Raw genomic sequence first — 22262 nt, 5'->3', positions numbered from 1 at the left:
GCAAAAAGAACACAACAAGTTGGTTATAAACTACTATTCTTTACTTTCTCTTTGAAACAAGATTACAAGTGTTACAGAATAACAAATAACCTCTCTCACCCTAATTAGGATTTGCATTATGCAATGATGAGAGACTAGTATGCTATTTATAAGAAAACTAACACACTAAACTAATGGGCTTTTACACACATGTCCACTACAAAAGCTAACTTAGAGAACAAGCTAACATAAACAACTTGACATAACAAACAAGCTCAATTCGACATGCTAACAATCCTAGCATACTTCGATTACAACATGTGAACAGACTTCGACGCCATGCTAATGATCATGTCGGATTGTCAAACCAATAAGCTACCCTTCGACCATACTAGAGTTCGATTCAATATCTCACAAATCTCCACCTTGGAACAAACTATATAACATAAAGGGAACAAACTAGTTTTCTTCATGCAGCTTTATCAACTGTATATAGTGGAAAAACTTGCAACTTGGTAATGTCTTGGTGATCATATCAGTATCACTGTGATCTGTAGAAACCTTCAGCACTTGGACTTCTCCACGCTTGATTACCTCTATGACAAAATGCAGCCCCACATCAATGTGCTTGGTTCGCTCATGATAGGTTGAATTCTTCGACTTGTGTATAGCACTTTGACTATCACATTTAACAGTGATAACTCGACCTTAAAGTTCCATCTCCTTAACAAAACCTTTAAGTCATAATGCTTCTTTCACAGCTTCGGTGATGGCGGTATATTATGCTTCAGTGGTTGATAAAGAAGCAACCTTCTAAAGTGTTGTTTTCCAACTGATTGTTGTGCCAAACATAGTGAACGCATATCCAGAAGTAGATTTTCTGGAATCCATACAACCTACATAATCAGAGTCGACATACCTTTCGATTTCTACTTTACTATTTTCACCATATGCTTCACCATAAATCAGGACTATATTCAGAGACTCATTTATGTACCTTAGAATCCACTTCAATGCTTTCCAGTGGGTCTTTCCAGGATTCTCCATGTACCTGCTTACAAGACTTACTGCATATGTTATGTCAGGTCTAGTATAGACAATAACATACATCAAAGAACGTACTATATTAGCATATGAGATGCTATTCATATAAGATTTTTCGACCTCAGTACTAGGACATTATTATGTACTCAGCTTGAATTAAGGGTTTGTCGAAGTCACAACAGGCTTTGAATTCGACATACCAAATTTTTCGAGAATCTTCCGTAGGTATGTCTCTTGAGATACACATAATTTCGAATGCTTTCTGTCTCTTTGGATGTCAATCCCAAGAATCCTTGATGCAACTCCCAAATCTTGTATATCGAACTCCTTATTGAGTTCAACCTTCACCTTCATTACATCCTTGACATTGTTACTTGCTATGAGAATATCATCCAAATAAAGCAACAAAATAACAAATGAATTTCCAGGCCGAAATCTGAAGTAAACACAGTGGCCGAACTAACTTCTAATGAAACTTATGTGTATCATGAACTTGTTGAATCTCTTATTCCACTATCGAGGAGATTGTTTCAGTCCATATAAAGATTTATTTAGTTTTCACACATAATCTTCCTTTCCCTTTTCTGCATACCCTTTAGGTTGCCTCATCAAGATTATTTCATCTAAATCTCCATACAAGAAAGTAGTATTCACATCCATTTGTTCCAGTTCTAGGTCGAACTGTGCCACCATGGCAAGTAACATTCGAATGGACTTGTGCTTCACAATAGGAGATAACATATCATTGAAGTCGACACCTTCTTTTTGAGTGAAACCCCTTGTGACTAATCTTACCTTATATCTCTTAGACGTCACTCCCCTGATTCCTTCCTTAATTTTGAAAATCCACTTACAACTGACTAGTTTAGCTTTAACAGGTTTCTTGATCAGTTCCCAAGTGTGGTTATCACAAAGAGACTTCTTCTCATCATTCATGGCCTTCAGCCATTTAGTCTTATTTCAAATCATTATAACTTCTTTAAAGTCTTTAGGTTCTTCATCTAGAACCTCACTTGCAGAGATTAAGGCATAAGCTCTGAAATCTGCATACCCAAGTCTTTGAGGTGGCTTAATGACTCTTCTCGGCCTAGGTCTTCCCAACAGGTAGTCATCGACAGTTTCCTCAACTTCCTCAGTATCTTCAGCATCTTGAATTTCTTCTTCAACTTGATCTAGGACACACAATTCAGCATCGACATGCTTCACCTTAACTTGAATCTCTTCATGTTCCAGCTCTTATTCAAATATGTGTGCACTTCGACTAGCGTCATCAATTTTCTTGAAAGCCATCTCAACATCATTGAAAAATACATCTCTACTGGTGATACACCTCATATGACCAGACTTTAGGCGCCATAGCCTATAAGCTTTGACTCTTTCAGGGTATCCCATGAACATGCATCTCAGAGCTCTAGGTTCGACCTTGTCTTGCCTAACGTGAGCATAAGCTATGCAACCAAATACTCTAAGTTTGTCGAGATTTGGTGGGTGTCTCGACCAAACTTTTTTAGATGTTTTCATATCTAACGCAGTCGAAGGACATCTGTTTATCAGATATGTTGTTGTCGAAATAGCCTCTGCCGAAAACACCTTCTTTAACCCAGAACTAATCAACATGCATCTAACTCTTTCCAAAATGGTTCGATTAAACCTTCTTGCCAAACCATTTTGTTAGGGAGTACCTGCAGTAGTTTTGTGCCTTGCAATACCAGAGGCTACACAAAAACTGTTGAGTGCCTCATTGCAAAATTCAAGGCCATTGCCAGTTCTCAACCTCTTGACCTTTCTGCCAGTCTGATATTTTACCAGAGTCTTCCAACTTTTGAAGTTCTCAAAAGTTTCATCCTTAGTCTTCTGGATGAATACCCATAACTTTCTAAAATAATCATCAACTATGGATAAAAATACATTGCTCCTAAATATGATGGACACCTTGCAGGCCCCCAAAGATCAGCATGGATGTAATCAAGGAATCCATGTGTTTTTTATTTGCCTTTTATTTAACTTCACTTTGCAAGATTTTCCAAGTACACAGGGTTCACAAAACTTCAGATTTTCGACTTTATCTCTACCAAGTATATTTTGTTTCCCCAATTCGGCCAGACCCCTTTCACTGACATGACCTAATCTCATGTGCCAAACTTTTGTCTTCAACAAAGGTTTTATGGATGCAGCCTCTGCAGAACCACCGACAACTTCATCCTCAAGGGTATATAAGCCTTATTTCTTCACACCTCTTAAGACTTCCTTCGAACCCTTCATAAATTTAAAATAATTTTCTCTCCTTGGAAAACATATTCTTTCTTTTAGAATTCACCAAGAGAAATCAAATTTCTCTTTAAATCAGGTACATACCTGACTTCAGTCAACAACCTTATTGACTCCTCATGGAGCATGAATCTCACAGATTCAACACCTGTAATCTTGCAATCTTTATTGTTTCCAAGCAATACAAATCCATCATCTTGATCATATAGTTCCTCAAACAAGTCTTTATTTGGATTCACGTGCCAAGTGCACCCTGAATCCATAATCCACTATTTACTTAAGTCATCACTTGAAACCACAAGAACATCAGATGAGTCGAAATCATCTTGAACAATGCTTGCGTTGCCATTATCCTTAGCTCCATGATCTTTCAGGCGTTCACGACACACTTTTCTTGTATGACCCTCCTTCTTAAAGTGATAACATTGAATACCAGATCCATCACCACTATAAGACTTCTACTGACTTTTACCCTTCTTCTTATCGAACTTATCATATCTCTTTGTAAATTTCGCCTTAACCGACAGGCTTTCACCAGTCGAAGATGGCTTATGCTCCTTTTGTTCGTTCAAATAATTAGAATACAAGTTTGATTAAACTTTTTCAAAGGTCAGAGACTCTCTTCCATACAAGAGAGTTTCTTTGAAGTGAGCATATGATATGGGCAAAGCATACAACAATAATGCTTAATCTTCATCCTCGATCTTGACATGGATATTTTCAAGATCAAGAATCAACTTGTTGAACATATCCAACTTCTCAGCCAAAACTTTGTCTTCACTTATCTTGAATGAATATAGAGCTTGCTTCAAGTATAGGCGATTGACCAACGATTTGGCCATGTACAAACTTTCGAGTTTCACCCATAACCTCGTCGTTGTCGTCTCCTTCAAAACCTGTCAAAGAACCTTATCACCAAGTCTCAATAAGATGGCGTTGTGGGATTTCTTTACCATATTTGTTTTTTCTTTGTCTATTAATGCAACATCCATGACTTCGGTTCCCTTCTACGCTTCTAAACAACCCTCCTGAACTAGTAGGGCTTTCAACTTTAATTGTCACAGACCAAAATCGTTCACTTTGATGAACTTTTCAATCTCATACTTTGTTGACGACATCTCCTCCAAGTTCACCGCACTAATTCATTGTGAAAATAATACCAGAATAACAAAGTATAATCGGTTTCTTGATCAACAAGAAACTCACAAGGATAGAAAAAGGGAAGCAAGAAGAACACAACAAGTTGGTTATAAACTGCTACTTTTCACTTTCTCTTTGAAACAAGATTACAAGTGTTACAGAATAGCCAATAATCTCTATCACCCTAATTAGGATTTGTATTATGCAATGATGGAAGACTAGTATGCTATTTATAAGAAAACTAACACACTAAACTAATGGGCTTTTACACACAGACTCATTACACAAACTAACTTAGAGAACAAGCTAACTTAAAAAATTGGGCATAACAAATAAACTCAATTCAACATGCTAATAATCCTAGCATACTTCGATTAGAGCATGTAAACAGACTTCGATTGCATGCTAATGATCTTGTCGGATTGTCGAACCAAGAAGCTACCCTTCGGCCATACTAGAGTTCGATCCAATATCTCACATATATTATAAAGGATCCCTAGAAGATTGTTCAAAAAATGATTTTTATTTATGTATTGATCAAAGAATGATTATCCCTTGAGGATTGATAAAAAATGATTGTTTTATCTCTATTGATAAAAAAAAGTGTCAATGACAATTTCCATGGATCCTAGAAGAATTACATCAATCATGTTAAACAATCCCAGAAGGATTACATCAATAATACTAAAGAATCATAAGGATTAAACCAATAATACTACTCATTTATATTGTACACGAGTTCCAGGATCACATAAAAAATGTTTTTATCTATGTAAAGTTTTGTAACATACTCATGAAGCATCCCAGAAAGATGAAACAAATAATCCTAAAGCATTCTGGAATAATCATTTGAAAAAAAAATTGTTTATTGTTTATAAGTATATGTATATATAGCATTTGTGATATATAGTTTTCCAAAGAATTAAAATAAAAAATTGCATATTTTGCATTTATATTATTTAAAATATATTTGATCAATGTTTATGAGCCAATCGTTTTTATAGTTTTTGAAGAAGTAATTTTCATTGAAAAATGTTTGTGATTAAAAACTTGTTTGTTTTGTTTAAAAGAGATATGAGAAAAAGGGAAATTTTAATTACATGATAATTTTATTTTATTTTATAGAGTTTAAAAGTTAATAGTGATTTCATTCTTCTAATATGATCATTTATTCTATTTGATAATTTTATTCTTGATTTCTGCTCTCATATTGGGGGTATACTCTATGTTTTAATGACATATACAATTAGAAAAAAAACATTTTTATTGTAAATTTGTTAAGATTGACAAATACTTACTTCATAATTGAATATTAATAATTTGTGATTAATTTATTAAGATTGACAAAGAGATTAATTACTATACCCTGTCAGTGTAAAAAGTTTTACACCGTCGATTCATCACCATCATCGGTTTGTATTACTTTATAGATTTTTAAAATAAAAGTCAAACTTAGTATCTGACGTCTATGATTAACTGACGGTGTAAAATTCTTTTACACTGTCAGTGTATTTCAATTAAACTCATTGACAAAATTAATGTGATTAATTTAATATTTATCTCATAAATGAATGTTAAAAACTTGAAACTAGTTTATTAAGATTGACAAAAAAAAAGTTTGGTTATTTTCGCTTTCGTTGTGTTTTATAAAAAAATAAATCATTCAAATGTGAAGTGAAAGAATAAAAACTAATTTATATATATATATATATATATATATATATATATATATATATATATATATATATATATATATATATATATATATATATATATATATATATATATATATATATATATATATATATATATATATATATATATGGACTCATTTGAGGCATTATTTCTTTTTTTTCCTCCTTCATCTTCTTATCTTTTATTATTACCCAAGATTGTAACATATGATTATATATGTTATAAGTCCTATTTTCTATAAATTCAATATATAAATTAAAGATGTGGATTTTTTCTTATAATAGATATTTATTTATTTTTAACAATTTTATAGTTTTAAGATAAATCTTAGTGGTGATTTGAGTGAATAAATTATTTTCTTAAAAATATTATATTTTATATAAAACATATGCATTATTTTATTTTATTTCTAATTAACACATATTTACTTTATTTCATTTCAATTCAGTTTATAGTTATATGTCAACATATATAGTTTTAGAATATCTAATTTTATTTGGATTATAATAAATTTCAAATGGCATTTATTCACGGTTGATTCAAACAAATTAAAATAATTTAAATATGTGTATTAAATAAATCAAAAGTTTATATATCAAATTTTCTCATCGGCCATAGCTTTAACACTACTGTTTTTGCTAGCACTTGTAGCTTCATAGGCAACATTCTTATTTCTCTGATACCTCCTCTATTGGATGTGAGTCATTGGATTTTTCCCATGTAATTCTTCGATACATATGAATATTTCTTAGAAGTCTATGAGTTGTCCAGGTAGGATGATCTCCCACATGCTTCAATCTTCTTCCATTTCCCCTTCTCAGCAACTGATTTTCCCATAGGTGTCGACTGTCGTACCCCAATATTTGTCTTCCCCTTTTCACTTTTCATCTAACTTATGACTTAAGATTCATCTGCATTCATATGCAGCATTCATATGCATCATGCATTCATGTTAATACAATCTCATAGATTCAAAGCTGGTGGTTAATTAAAACTAGGATTTTGCCTGAGTATTAGAGTCTTGCTCATAATATGGATTGTAAACCCTAATCTCGTGCCCTTCCGGACCTTGGTTCAAAAGGGGCACAATCATGACACTCAAACCCTAATTTCTGACTTTGCCATCCTTCAACCTCAAGAGTTTTTATCTTTGCATCTGAAACCCTAATCAGGGAGGGGATGATCATGTGGAGCAAAGTGGCTTAAGTTATCATCTTATGCTTGATAGAATCCTTGATTTATCCTTCATCTGTATGCCCACATGCATGCTGTTTCATCTGATTCAAACATTGCATAGGTATTTGATTTAAGTCTCTTGGTAGTGGCAGAAACACTGACCCACATGTCTTGATTCATTATGGATTATACAACAATATGTGTTTCATGTCTCGCTCACAATCATGTGAAAACCCTAGTTCTCGATCCACTGTTGACTTCGGTCAACTGTTGACTTTTTGGTCAACAAATTGATCAAAGTCAGCCATTATCCATGAGTTATCACCAAGCTTGTGCTCATTTTGTGGTTCAGCAAGCCGAGTAATTCCATCTTTCGTTGCTAACTTAGGGATCTAACTTGTTTTCACTCCCTGTTTTCATATTATCTATCATTAAACCATTTAGTTGTGAATTATTCTCTTTTTAAAATCATTTTAAATTGTATCCTGAATTAATAATACCAGGGAACGATTTGTAACATGACTATTGATCCATCTTAACCTTTTCTTTAGACCATTTGAATCTATTTCAAATCCATTAACCCTTAAAAGCATTTTACAAGACTATTCCAAAATAATCCTCAAAGCCATTTCAAATTTGTGTTTATCGACATTGAAATCCATTATTAATTTCAAAACCTTTCATTAATTCGATTTAGTCATAATTCATTGACTTGCCATACAATTCTATTCCTAATTCATTTCCGTCCAATCTTTGGTTCATTTCCATTTAAACTATGATTAATTCATATTCATTCATTCTTTCTTAACTTTATATTCAACAATGTTCAAATTTCATAAACTTTCAAATTTCCATTATTAATTTCAACTCCAAATCCATTCAATTTAAATTAATTCATTCAATACAATTCCAAGTAATACACAATTATTCCAAACCAATTTCACATTTCCAATGAGCCTTCTAATGTCTACATTTGTTCATCATGAGAAACAACGGTAGCAGTTGCGAGATATTAGTTCTAGGGACTTTGGCTCCAACATTCCTGCCTTAGTTAATGGATCCACTACAAGTCAATGGTCTTGAGTCCATTAATCATTCAGTTTTAGAAGATTGGCTTGAGGAAATGAAACTGGATCAGCTAGTAGTCTAAGCAGTCGTTTCTTGTCTACATAGTGTGTCCCACCAAATGAAGCCTACCATGAAAGCAAAAGAGACTTCAAAGCTAACTACACCCGGAAAAATCAAGACATTCAACATGAAATATGCTCAACAATCAACCATTAATAATCCACAAATTCACCATTAATTGCATTTAACATAAATAATCATGCCAACATCCAAAGCTATTGTACAACATGAAATTCCATTTACAACAAGTTCTAAGGTTCATTATAATAACAACCAAGCCATTCTATTACACTGCAAATATAAGTTCAGCCTAAATCATAATTCAATCTCCACCACACTGCAAATTGCAAATTGATTCATCAAGCCTTTTCCTTGCTGCAAAGTCAGATCCAGCACCCTGCAAAACTGAAGCATACCCTGCATGATTTCGACAACAGTTGTAACACATTAACATTGCCTCACATTTTTTCAACAAATATTTCCTTGCATACATTCAATTTAACATGCCCCTGCATAAATCATTTCATCAGTTAAACTTCAATCAAAATCCAATTAACAAGACGCTTCACACTACAATCTAAAAAATTCAAACTCACATTAGCTTCAATCACAATTAATCCTACCATGCAGCTTACACAAGTCATAATTAACAATACTGAATTCCACGATAACCAACTTAGATGCAATGCAGGGAATCATAACTAATCACCAACTAAATTTGAATCCAATAACTAACATGCTAACAGATTTTCTCATTTGCAACTAACTATTAATTTCACGTGAATTTCAATGTAATTTCGGTTACATCTCATAACTGAAATTTGAGCCCTATAAATCAATTCACTCTTCACTCATTCGAGGTTCACGATTCATTTCCACCATTTCCATATTTTCATTTCACTCTTCACTCTCTCGATCTCAGTCCTCTCTCTCACTCAAAGCTCTATCTCAAAAACTACATTGAAGCTTCACCTCGAAGCTTCAATGAGAGTTGAGCTAAGTCTCTAATTTAATCTCTCAACTCACTTGAATAAGTTTGGAATAAGAAGTGAGTACGAGTAAGGAGTTAGAACGTGAATTACTTGTTTTCAAGTGATTTTTCGATGCGCCTCTGGGCCAGTTTGTTTTATCTTTAAAAAATGGATTTTTTCTTTGTATTTTTTAAAATGGATTTTACAAAAATATTTTTCAAAATATTAAAAGTTTTTCTAAATTTATTTTTTATAAATTAAAAGATTGAATTGTTCATTCTATAACATAAATATACATTATTGAAGATCAAAACATAATCAAAATCACAATTTTTTCAAAAAGTTGTATCTTAAAAATGATTTTTATGAAAATCTATTTGAAATAGCTTCAAAATTAAGTGATTTTTTAAAAATTTGATATCCAAATCAAGTTTCGATAAAATGATAAAATATATAAAATAACATTTTAAGAATAATTATTCAAACCAAATTTTCATTTGAAGCTTTTATGAAAAGTTTCTTTGTAAATATTTTTTTTTCACTAAAATATGTAACACTATAAAAATCATTTTAAAAAAAAACCAAAACAAACGGGCCCTCTGTCTTCTCTGTTTCAACCTTCGTCGGAACAATTCTTCGTTTCAGAGGGAAATCTTCTTTCTCTTCTGCTTGCCATGATTTTGTTACCATTTTGTAGAGTACGTTCTTGGTATCAATAGCCCCAATGTTTGAGCGTGAATCTGAGAGTGTGCACCATTTAATTTTAACTTCTCAAAGTTTGGGTTATTCCATCTCTCTGTTGGATTGGCGCGTATCAAGTAGAATTAGGAAAGACCATGAGGATATTCAGACTCAACATGTAGAATTAGGTTAAGTGTGGTTCTTGATTTGAATTTAGGAGTGTCTCTGCCGTCGGAGAGGGCCTCCGGCACGACGGAGGGAAAGTTGACTGAGAGAGGAGAGAGTAAGTGTGTTCAGTTTGTGTTGGCTTTGAGTTTTATTTGTACCTGTGTTGCACGTTCTATTTTGATTAGTTTAATTCATTAATATCTACTTTTCCTTGTTGATTCATTTGATCCAAGGTGGCGTTGACTCATTGCCACTCAGTATTTGTATTATCCAGATTGCAACGTACAAATTCGTTTGGGCTTGTGTGCTTAGGCCTAATTGCATGTTGCTGATGTTACCATGTTTCTTGATAATGCACCCCCAGTGGATGGTTAGAAAATGATTGGGCCTGCCACTTTGGCCCATTCGTCAGTCCACTGTGTGAACCCTACTTTGGAATTCTGACCGCTAGATTTTGTGCAATTTTAATATACATTTTTCATGTTTCTTACATGATTTTTCTTGATATTTTTGTACTAACTTTTGTGCTATTTTTTCGTCGTATTTTCTTGAAATGATTAATTGATTAGGTTAGAATTAATTGAGTGATTAATTTTGATTAATTGTTGGAAAATTAAATTGAAATATATGTGATTAATCTTAGCTTTGATTTAGGTTATATGGTAAATGCATGATAATTTTAGATTGCATGATGTGATTTGACTAGATCCATTCATGTTTTAGATGATTAATTCTTTCATGATTAGACTTTATTTAATTAGGGTTTTAATTAGTGGAATTAATCTTTTTCATGAATTGTTAGGGGTAATTTCATATTTTTAACCATTGGTTTCTTGATAGAATTAGTGATGCTGACTTCTTTGATTGATTGCACCCTAACCATTGTATGTTCCCCTAGTTTAGGCCATTAATTAAAATTGTTTGATTCTACTTAGTTAATTAAATAGGTTTATTATGGTACATAATGAAACTATTACTTCAATCCTATTTGATTAGTGTTGATCAAATGTTGCTTTGGTCAACCAAATTCTTTGTAATTATGTTGTAAGCCCCAAGCCTATTCAAGTGATCAAAAGACCCTTGATCACTTGATATGACAAGTTCATTATGCTCAAGCTATTATGGATATGTTGAATCTCAGGAGCTCAAGACCTCAAGGTTCAAATTCAAGATCAAGACTTCAAGTCAACATCAACCAAGCATAGCTAGCAAAGTGCACTACTTCTCAAGCACAACAAAGGTATCAACACTTGACGGTCATAATTCAGATTGTGTGGCATGAGCTTTAAGAAATAGATAAGGGATGAGAGTGGAGAATTCATATCCTCATTCTGAATACCTTTGGGTACGGGACGAATAACTCAGTTGCTCATTGTATTCACCTCTATTCATAGACTTTAGCACAATTCGAGTTATGTGATGACCAAGTCTTCTTCTACAACAAGGAACATTGCATCTATAAGATCAACACACAAGATCTCCTTTCGAAAAATTATCAACTTTGATTCGAGTTACACGCTATGAGCCTTAAGAAACAAAGAATGGTGAGAGTGCAGAATTCCTATCCTTGTCTAAGATATCCTTGAGTACGAGATGAATGACCTAGTTACTCAAGGTATTCGCCTTTGTACATACACTTTAGTGCAATTTGAATCATACAATTTATAAGTCTTCTTCTTCAAGCATGTATCAACCTTTCAACACTTCAATAATGGAACACTTTTTCTATTAGAAACTTACGATTGTACACCCTCTTTCAACTCAATTATTTGCAGAGGTGGTAAACCTTGGCAGTTCAATTCTTTGCCTTGAGAGGTGGTAAACCTTGGCAATTCAATTATTTTCCTTGAGAGGTGGTAAACCTTGGCAGTTCAATTATTTGCCTTGAGAGGTGGTAAACCTTGGTACTTATTCTTTGCCTTGTGAGGTGGTAAACCTTTGCAATTCATTTCTCTTTGCCTTGTGAGGTGGTAAACCTTGGCAATTTAGTTCTCTTTGCCTTGAGAGGTGGTAAACCTTGGAAGTTCAGTTCTCTTTGCCTTGTAAGGTGATAAACCTTGTCCATTCAGTTCTCTTTGCCTTGAAAGGTGGTCAACCTTGGCAGATAAGTTTCTTGCCTTCAGAAATATAAGCTCTGGTGGTGTAGTGATACCTTGCCTAGATGGTTGTGAATCTTGACACTCCTATTTCAGCTTTGAAGGGTTGTGTACCCTGGAAAATCAATTTATCTTCTTTTGTTTCAGCCCTAGTGGGCTGAACTACGATTGCTCTGATTTTCTCATTGCACGATGAGAATACGTAGGCACGAGGATTCAAATCCTCCGCGAGCATACTTATTTATTCTCTCCATCCATCTCCATGATGCATTCATATTCTACCTTCATTCACTTAATGTGATATACTCTTGTTTTGATCCAAATACAATATCTCTTTGAGCCTCATCTTGTATATCCTTGTGAACCTAAAGTTGTTTGTGTTGTCAAACTAAACACTTAAAATTATCTTTGTTTTCGGTCGTACCATATAGTGGCGAGTGTTCAGACTACCCACATATGGTTCATGCCAGTTTTACTCTTGGGTTCAGTTTTCATCCCTTTTTGGAGCTCAAATCATATATTCCATTGGTTCAGACCATACCTTTATCACAACTTCTTTTCACCTCCCACCACTAGTTTTATAAACTACAGAGCTATGAATTCCTTATTGCACTATAAGGATACATATGTGTGAGGGCCTTAATCCTCACCAAGCACTCTGTCTATTTCTTTTCTTTTCCCTCATTCTTCTGTGAGTAATCTTCAGTTACGACACCCATTTGAGCAAGAACAATCAAAACGGTTCCTATGGAGTACCATGGATGTTAGGGGTGTTAATACCTTCCCCTCGCATAACCGAATTCCTTACCCAACATATCTCTTTCCTCTGGTTTTATCAATGTTTTCCCTTTCCTTCGTGAATAAATAAAGTTCGACGATGACTCTGTTGTATGTTCGAGCGTGCGATACGTTCGGGTATATTTCCGCTATCTTTAGCTGGAGACTCTGCTGAGGAGTTTGCTTGTAGTTGAGGGTCTCTTCTTGAGCATCCCCAACTTCAGCTAGCAACTCTGTTGGGGATACTCTGCTACTTGGAGTATTTCCTAGTCGCTAAAAGGAGTCGAGCCTAGTTTTTATTGCTTCTCCATTTGCTTGGGTGTTTACCTTTATCGTTTTACTCGCTTTATTTATCGTTTTCTTTATTGCTTTAAATATTGTTTACATTGGATATTATATGTTATACTCTCTGTTGGGTTAGGGGTTATGCTACATGAGTGAAGCTCTTCAGAATAGACTCGTGGATAGTCGTGTACACCTGCATTTCACCCGTTGGGTTGTCACGAGAACCACACCCATACTAGATTCACTTGGAAGTACTTTTGTCATGCGAGATTCGCTACGGTACGGTATTTTGATTTTGAGTAGACGACTCTGGGAAACCTTATATGGATTACCTTTTTGAATATTAGAACCTACATGTGAGGGGGATATTGGTTTTTCCTGGAGGAAACCATAGACTCTACATACCTTTTTTCTCATGGATACGCCAAACCTTTGGTCCTACATTGGGAAGTATACGCAAATTATCTGGATTATTTTGTGTTGTTGGCATACATTATTGCATATCATTTGTGCATTGTTATATATATGTCGGAGTTTTGACCCTGAGTTATTATACCATCAGTGCTTTTAATCCATGGATGTTGCATAATTATTTGCATTCCAACCCTAACATGTGCATTCATGCATTTGCATCTCATTCCTATCAACCAGAAAAAGCTCACCTTGTCCTTTACTCATCCAGAAAGACGATGACTCTTCGACACCAGTACTTCACGAGAGCTAACAAGTCAAGAATCATGGTAGATCTGGAACAAGAGAATTCTACCTATAGGGAAACCTTGACTCAGTTCCAAGGTAAAATGGACACCTTCCAAGGTAACATGAACACCATAATGGAGTATCATCAAGCTCAGAAGGCTACTACCTCTACCTCTGTCGCCAATCCTGTTATTGTTGTAGTTACTGACATCGTTGCTGTCACTACTTATATTGATGTTATTGTTGACATTGTGATTCAACCTGTGGTGAGCCAACTTATCTATCATCCAGGTCCTAATAGGCAGGCTGCTGCTTATCCATGGGGTTTGCCTCCAAATTTTACTCCCCAAGCTACTAATGGGAATTCTTTCATGCCATATTAATCGTTTATTGTACATCCTGCCAATGGTAACCCTGTTGACCATCCTTGGGGCATGACCACCCACTCTCCTTAGATGGTTAGTGCTGACAACCGGGAGATCAACCCAGAACATGCTCTTCAGACTTCTGCACCAGTTATTGCTAAAACTCCTAATGATAACGAAGATGAGTACATATTCCCTAGCCTTCATTTTTGTCTTCCTCCTCGAGCTACTCAACCTACTGTTCATAATTTGAATCAAGGTGTTCACATACTTCCTCTTTATCCTGGGGTATCTTCAGCTGTTGCACCTCCATTTATGTATCCAGGGGCACCCTATGCTCCATATCAGGGTCAGTATGGTCATACTATTGGTCAAATGGTGAATCCGGGATTGATCTATCCTCAAGGGTATCCCCAGTTTGCTTCTCCTCTAGTCATTGCTCAGGCATCTTCTCAGGGTGCTCAACTTCCCAATCATTAAGTTAATCCTTAGGCTGCTAATCAGATTGCTTTTGGTTCATACCAGAGCTGACAGGCGGACTATCGGTTACTAGATGAAAGGATCAGAGCCATTGAAGGTTTCTCTGCTTATGGTATGAATGCCAAGGACTTGTGCCTAGTTCCTAATGTGGTGCTTCCTCTTAAGTTCAAAGCACCAGAATTACCAAAGTACAAGGGTTTAAGATGTCCCGGAAGTCATTTCATTATGTATTATAGGAAAATGGCATCCTACATTGATAATGATAAGCTTATCATCCATTGCTTCCAAAACAACTTATTTGGGGCATCCTTGGACTGGTATATGAGATTAAAGTGCAGTAAAATCAGATCTTGGAAGGACTTTTCCGAAGCCTTTCTCAAGCAATACAAGTATAACCTGGACATGGCTCCTACCAGGTTACAATTACAAAATCAAGCATGCAAGAGTAGTGAGACATTAAAAGAATACGCTCAGAGATGGTGTGCGATGGCTTCTAGAGTTAGACCTACGCTGACAGATTTCGAATTAGTTGATATCTTCACGAGTACTCTTTAAGGTATGTACTATGAGAAGATGGTCGGTATTTCATCATCCAACTATGTCGACATAGTAACCATTGGAGAACTTATTGAGAATGGGATGAAAACGGGGAAGATTGCTAGTGTTGATAACCAGACAGTGGTCAAGAAATCTCAGGGGTTTGCTAAGAAGAAAGAGGTTGAGGCAAGCACCATGATAGAAAATGTCTACCCTTAAGTTCAAGCACATATGGATCCTACACCATACTACCCTTATCCGTACATCGCTGCTGCCCAATATCATTCACATGCATACCAACCTCAGTATCAGTAGCCTCCTCAGGCTCCAGTTTCTCAGAATCAACGACCTTCGTAAGATAAATAAAACCAGAGTCAAGGTCAGGGCAAACATTATGATAGAAAGCGTCCTCAGTGTAACTAGATTCCTGTATCATATACTCAGTTGCTATTGTATCTTATCCAACAATGGGCAATTGTGCCAAAGGAGATTTCGCCTGCGACTCCTCCCTACAATTACAAGCATAACCCTAATATGTCTTGCGCGTTCCACGCCGGATACATTGGACACTCTACAGAGGATTGTTTGGTCTTCAAGGCTAGGGTATAAGAGTTTATTGATCATAAGGTCTTGTCTTTCTTTGAGGCAGGGCCCAATGTCATAACTAATCTGTTGCCAGATCAGTATGGACAAATAATGAATGCAGTTAGTGGTGAAGATTGCTCAAATTTAGTTACCTCTTCAGAGGAGTATCAAGGATAGCAATATCATATTGATTCAATTATACCTCATTTGTAATCTTTTCTTGTTTGTTATATGTTGTTCATTTGTAAAATTTATCTGGTTTTTAGATGATAATAATAATAATGAAATAAACGTGCATGTTTTGCTTAAATCCATTCATGTTCACTCATATTTTATTTATCAATATTAAACTATTTCTCAAGCAAAATCAAAAGAGAATGATGTTATAAAATACGTAAGATCGTTACATGTATGCTTTTGAATAAGATCGTGATGATGATGTAAGGCATTGTTCAAATCTGTAAATATCAGAGATATAAGGAAGATAATCCCTAGTCAACCCCTTTGGGCCTTTAAGTGGGATTTTCTTTCTTTACACATAAAACCCTCATGTTTAACTAGGGGGCAGGGTAGTCTTCAGTTAGTTTGACCTTGCGTTCAAATTTCAAAAAGGAGAATATCCCATTAAGTGATCAATTATATCATATCCCTCTCAAGAGGATGGAATCACAAATTTAAGATGGTTATCCCTTACCGAAAAAAGGAGTGAGATAGTCACGAACCTTACAACAAATCAAACAAACAGATGTCACATGATTTGCTCCAATACAAAAAGAAAAGGATGAAATAAAAAATCAAAAGTAGATGAAAAGCCCACTAACTCAAAAGCTTGAAAACAAGATTGACTTATGTAAAAGTTAGGGCATCTCGGTGGACTACAGACCCAAAGGATCAACCTAGACAAAAATAATCAAAGCAAAATAATAAGAGGATCAATATCAAATTCCTCAGCAAGAATAAATCTTTATGACTGCAAACAAAATCAAAAGGTGAGTGACTGACGCTCCAATATCTCATGGGTTCCTTAACCATCACCATTGATACTATTCAAAATGCTTTTCTGAAAGATGAACGCTTGTTTCGAGCTAACTGAATGTAAGACTGGAGAACATCACGGAGAACGGGTGGGTTAGAATAGGTCTCGAGCCTTATATCCTTTCTTTTTGAAACTGTGAACCAAACCACATTACAACCCTCAAAAGACCTAATTGAAGCATGGTTTATTTCGAAAGCATACTATGGTAAGATCGCATTAAGCTAACTCCTAAAGATTTTCTTGTCATTTGTATTGATACTGATATGACATTCTAATCAGTGATTCGTTCACTATATGTCATAATATTAGTGAACAAACTTGAGCTTCAAAACTTGCATGAGAATGACATTACAATTATCATTTTCAAAATGAGCATTTTACATGCGAACAGTCACTTGACATCAAGAAAGCTTACATATTGGGAAGATTGGAGAATTGTCTGATGTCCCATAGCTCATATCTCTTCGAGGGTCAGGTAATCTGGGGCAACCATGTTGAGATTCTACAAATCTCTCTGAATCAGTCGGATAAGGGAAAAGTTAATCACTCCCAAGAATGATTACTCAAGAGAATATAGTTTTAAGACTTTGGGGAAATCCAATTGAGATCTTCAGGTGATGGGACTACTCCATAATTTGTGACCGGGGCAATTGGTGCAGATACCCAGTATATTGGGGCAGAGATAGGCTACGTAGGTACAAGATGTCTCTGTGTTTCAGACATAATCCAGAGGTGTGACAATAATTGTTCAGCTTGAAGTAGGTGCCGGAGACTCACATTAATATGATCCCTTATCCTAGCCTAAAATTCTCACCTTCCTCTATGTGAGCATCTGGCATAACCATTGCATGAATCATCATCATGTATAAATCACGTCGCTTCACTCATGCATATCCTTCATATATCATAGCATGAAGTCGTGTGTGCAAACCAAAGGAATCAAATCCAAGTATTTTATTGGCATCTTCAAATCCCAAACTTGCCTGGTACCTTTTAAAAACAGTCGGTTTCACACTTCCTTTAAAATCCAACCTTTAAGAATGATAACCCTTTGTTTCTAACCTCCAGGGTTTATGAGCCTTTTTTCAACCTTCATGGTTGATAACATCTTTTTCCAATCTTAAGGGTTGATGATATTTTGTTTCTAACCTTTGGGGTTGATGAATCTTTTTTCAACCTTCATGGTTGATAAGCCTTTTTCAACCTTCATGGTTGATAACATCTTTTTCTAACCTTAAGGGTTGATGATATTTTGTTTCCAACATTTATGGTTGATAAATATTTTTCCAACCTTCTTGGTTGATAACCTCTTTTTCCAACCTTAAGGGTTGATGATCCTTTGTTTCTGACCTTCATGGTTGACGAATCTTTTTCAATCTACACGATTGATAGACTTTTTCCCACCCTTAGGGTTGATGACATTTCTCATTTTTCAAAACCTATGTAGTTGACTTTGTTTCTAGTTGTTGAACTTATAATTCATTTTTGAAACCCCTTGTTTGCAAGGGTATTCCAGAACTTTCGTGTTAACTTATGGGCTCCTTGTTCCCATACCAGACCCGAAGTCTACCTCCATAGTTGCTACCTAGCATACATAGTTTCATGCGTCATAAAGATAAAATAAAACATACATATAACATGCATATCATGACCTGTATTTTCCATTAATGTCCCTACATTACATCAATAAATCCCAGCAGATGAACCTATAAAGGTTAAACTGCCATCCCTTTATCCCATACGATCGTTCTCAACGGGCAAATTTTTGGATACTTCGGTATTTAATCCACTCATACCTTGAACGTCTGAAAAGCTCTTGCAATTCGACCATTCAGGTTTAAGTAGATCAAATAGGGGCAATTGTCGTACCCCAAAATTTTCCCTCCCCTTTTCACTTTTCATCTAACTTATGACTTAAGATTCATCTGCATTCATATGCATCATGCATTCATATTAATACAATCTCATAGATTTGAAGTCGGTGGTTAATTAAAACTAGTATTTTTCTTGAGTATTGGATTCTTGCTCATAATATGGATTGTAAACCCTAGTCTTATGCCACAATCATGACACTCAAGCCTTAATTCCTGAGTTTGCCATCCTTCGACCTCATGAGTTTTTATCTTTGCATCTGAAACCCTAATAAGGGAGGGGATGATACAGTTGCACCAAGTGGCTTAAGTTATCATCTTAGGATTGATAGAATCCTTGTTTTATCCTTCATTTGTATGCCCACATGCTTGATGTTTCATATGATTCAAACATTGCATATGCCTTTGATTTAAGTCTCTTGGTAGTGGCAGAAACACTGACCCGTATGTCCTGATTCATTATAGATTATACAATAATATATGGTTCCTGTCTCGCTCGCAATCATCTGAAAACCCTGGTTCTCGATCCACTGTTGAATTTGGTCAGCTGTTGACTTTTTGGTCAACAGATTGACCAAAGTCAGCTATTATCCATGAGTTATCACCAAGCTTGTGCTCATTTTATGGTTTAACAAGTCGAGCCATTCCATCTTTTGTTGCTAACTTGTGGATCTAACTTGTTTTCATTCCCCGGTTTCATATTATCTTTCAATAAACCTTTCAATTGCAAACTATCCTCTTTTTAAAATTATTTTAAATTATCTCCTGAATTAATACTTGGGACCGATTTGTAACTTGACTTTTGATCCATCTTAACCTTCTCTTTAAACCATTTAAATCTATTTCAAATCCATTAACCCTTAAAAGCATTTTACAAGACTATTCCAAAATCATCTTCAAAGCCATTTCAAATTTGTGTTTATCGACATTGAAATCCATTATTAATTTCAAAACCTTTCATTAATTTGATTTAGTCATAATTCATTGACTTGCCATACAATTCTATTCTTAATTCATTTCTAACCAATCTTGGGTTAATTTCCATTTAAACTATGACTAATTCATATTTATTCTTTCATTCTTAACTTTATATTCAACAATGTTCAAATTTCATAAACTTTCAAATTTCTATTATTAATCTTAACTCCATATCCATTCAATTTTAATTAATGCATTCAATACAATTCCAAGTAATACATAATTATTCCAAACCAATTTCACATTTCCAATGAGCCTTCGAATGTATACATTTGTTCATAGTGAGAAACAACGGTAGCAATTGCGAAATATTAGTTCTAGGGACTTTGGCTCCAACATTCAGGTCTTAGTTAATGGATCCACTACAAGCCAATGGTCTTGAGTCCATTGATCATTCAGTTATATAAGATTGGCTTGAGGAAATGAAACCGAATTAACTAGTAGTCTAAGCAGTCATTTCTTGTCTACATAGGGTGTCCCACCAAATGAAGCCTACCATGAAAGTAAAAGAGACTTCAAAGCTAACTACACCCTGCAAAATTAGGACATTCAACATGAAATCTGCTCAACGTTTAACCATTACCAATCCACAAATTCACCATTAATTGCATTTAACGTAAATAATTAAACCAACATCCAAAGCTATTGTACAACATGAAATTTAGTTTACAACAAGTTCTAAGGTTCATTATGCTAACAACCAATCCATTCCTATTAAAATACAAATAAAAGTCCAGCCTAAATCATAATTCAAGCTTCACCAAATCACCCTGCAAATTTCAAATTGATTCATCTAGCCTTTGCCTTGCTGCAAAGTCAGAGCCAGCACCCTGCAAAACTGAAGCATACCCTGCATAATTTCAACCATAGTTGTAACACATTAACATTGCTTCACATTTGTTCAACAAACATTGCCTTGCATGCATTCAATTGAACATGCACCTACATAAATCATTTCATCAGTTAAACTTTAATCAAAAGTAAATCAATAAGACCCTTCACACTGAAGGAGAATAGCGATCCAAAATACAACGGAATATTAAAATTTTCTCCTTTAGTGATCCTTATGAATGGGCATGATCAATGATAGAATCTTTACCTCTTGTGATGATTGAAACCTTTGATGCAGATCTACGGAGCGATCGCGAACGTTGAACGATGACAACGCCTCTACTCAGTCCACACGAATGGATTCCTTCAATCTTAGTGCTAGCTGCTACGTATGAAGGCTTTGAGTGTGTGTGTGTGTGTGTGTGTGTGTGTGTGTGTGTGTGTGTGTGTGAGAGAGAGAGAGAGAGAGAGAGAGAGAGAGAGAGAGAGAAACGAAATTGCAACTGCTTAAATGCTTCTGCACAAGGGTTCTATTTATAGAACCACTTGTGTGGGCTGTAAGCTAAAAAGCCCACTCAAGTGTACGTGGCCCATATCTTATAATATGCCAAAATCACTTAAGCGCGTGGTACCTTACCATATTTTGTATTCTACTTAAGTACACCGTACCTTACGATGTTCTATAATTCACTTAAGGGCACCGTACATTACGGTATTCCTTAATTACTCTATCTCTCATCAATCCGTCCTTTGTGTGTGACCCTGTAGGTTTTCGCGGCATTGTCAATTATATTAAATCACGTATTTAACATAATAAACAGTGAGCGGTATCTAGCAACACATCACTGCTACCCAAGACACGAAAATGTCATGTGATCTGACAAATCCTTCTGTGATAATAATTATGTGTATAATTACCCTTATGGTCATCCAGTTACCCTTTTTCCGTAATTGGATGACCATAAAGACAGTTGATGGGTACTCCACGAATCATGCTAAGGGACATGAGTGACCTAGATGGAATTTTCCCATCATGCGTAACATGATAAATGTCTATGGGCCCAATATTGAACTGGACAAGGATGACACGGTCTATGCCTTGTGTTCAATATAGACATAAGGGCAAAATGGTAATTATACACATAATTATTATCACAGAAGGATTTGTCAGATCACGTGACATTTTCGTGTCTTGGGTAGCAGTGATGTGTTGCTAGATACCGCTCACTGTTTATTATGTTAAATACGTGATTTAATATAATTGACAATGCCGCGAAAACCTATAGGGTCACACACAAAGGACGAATTGATGAGAGATAGAGTAATTAAGGAATACCGTAATGTACGGTGCCCTTAAGTGAATTATAGAACATCGTAAGGTACGGTGTACTTAAGTAGAATACGAAATATGGTAAGGTACCACGCGCTTAAGTGATTTTGGCATATTATAAGATATGGGCCATATACACTTG

This window comes from Lathyrus oleraceus, chromosome 3 (assembly GCF_024323335.1).
Source record: "Lathyrus oleraceus cultivar Zhongwan6 chromosome 3, CAAS_Psat_ZW6_1.0, whole genome shotgun sequence".
Classification (NCBI taxonomy): Eukaryota; Viridiplantae; Streptophyta; class Magnoliopsida; order Fabales; family Fabaceae; genus Lathyrus; species Lathyrus oleraceus.
The sequence above is the reverse complement of the archived record's forward strand: the minus strand, read 5'-3'. Positions refer to the sequence as shown.